This window comes from Martes martes (genome assembly GCF_963455335.1).
Source record: "Martes martes genome assembly, chromosome: 12".
Lineage (NCBI taxonomy): Eukaryota > Metazoa > Chordata > Mammalia > Carnivora > Mustelidae > Martes > Martes martes.
In genome coordinates this window covers 520,056-521,434 of record NC_137900.1, presented here as the reverse complement: position 1 = coordinate 521,434, position 1,379 = coordinate 520,056, and positions in this window count along the sequence as shown.

Genomic DNA, 1,379 nt, shown 5'->3' with positions numbered 1-1,379 from the left:
ATGGAAGCCATGTTAGACAACTTGATTATATGGTTAAAATGTCCTTGGTCTATATTATGGCACCTGGAGATTGTAAAGAAGGTGTCTGTCTTACCTCCCTATTTTGCCCAGCAGTCTCTGAGCTTTCCATATTTGTATGGAAAAATTGAACTATCTGAACCCTCATGGCTCCTGCCAGGGATTTTGTATGTAGCTGATCGCTGCATCTACCTGATGTATAAGGCAGTAAGACAGCAGTCAGTACATACAGTTTCTTTATTTTTATTATTTTATAAGATTGTATTTACTTATTTTAGAGAGACAGAGAATGTGAGTGAGGCGAAGAGCAGAGGGAGAGGGACTAGGAGACTCTGTACCGAGCATGAAGCCCAACACGGGGCTCGATCTCACGCCCTCCAGATCATGACTTGAATGGAGATCAACACCTGAGAATTTGTTTAAGAAGAAAGGCTGTGATTCAGATCACTTCCCTAAGAAAAGGCATAAACACTTTATCTTTACTTTGATTTTCCATCCAGCCACGTTCATCTGCATTGCCCCTTCTAGGAATTTCATTTTTTTTTCTGCCCAGGGCTCCTGCCTCAGGATTCACCAGCTAAGGTGGCCTTCATGTCTGTCAAGGTTGTGGGGTCCAGTTAGCAATCCTTCCCAAGGCACCTGGGATCCCTGATGGGTCACAGGCACCATATTGAAATTGACACCAGAGTCCTGAACTGCTCCTTTAACCTGTGACTCAGGTGGACCATAGCCAGGGACAAGGGCTGCTGGGACCTCTCCGGGCCCCCTATGGTCAGCTGCTCTGCTGCCGTGAACGTGAAGGGAGACCTGCCTGGACTAGGGGCTGATGGGGGGATGGTGATCCTGGGCCCCCTGTTCTCTTTCCTGTCATCCTTGCAGCCCGACTGTTGTCCCGTGGCTGCATCCCTCTGAGGAAATCCGGGGAGTGGGCTTTGCTCCGACACATTCACGTGCCGTCCTTTGAATGCACCCCCCCCCCATCGTGCTGCTTGTCATGTCACATGACGCTCGGCCTCCCCATTTTTGCATTCATTACGATACTCTGTTTTCTACAGCAGGTAATTGGTCCATGACTCTTTTCATCAGAGGGTCTCACAGCGTGATTACGAACGGTTAGGAATTAATCCATACAGCGTCCTTCAAGAGAACGCGAGTTTTAGCATCAGTGGAATTTTCTTTCTTTTTCCCCAGAGGCATTTGGCTGACTGAGCAGTCACAAACGGGTGGCTAATTTAGTTGTCATGGTTTTGTTTTCCGAGCAGCTCCCCCTGCATTTCCTGACACGATCCTCCACCATACTGGATTTTTTGAAAAGGAGACATTGCTTTGAGTCCGTGCAGCTGAGCTCCTGTGGGGAGCAG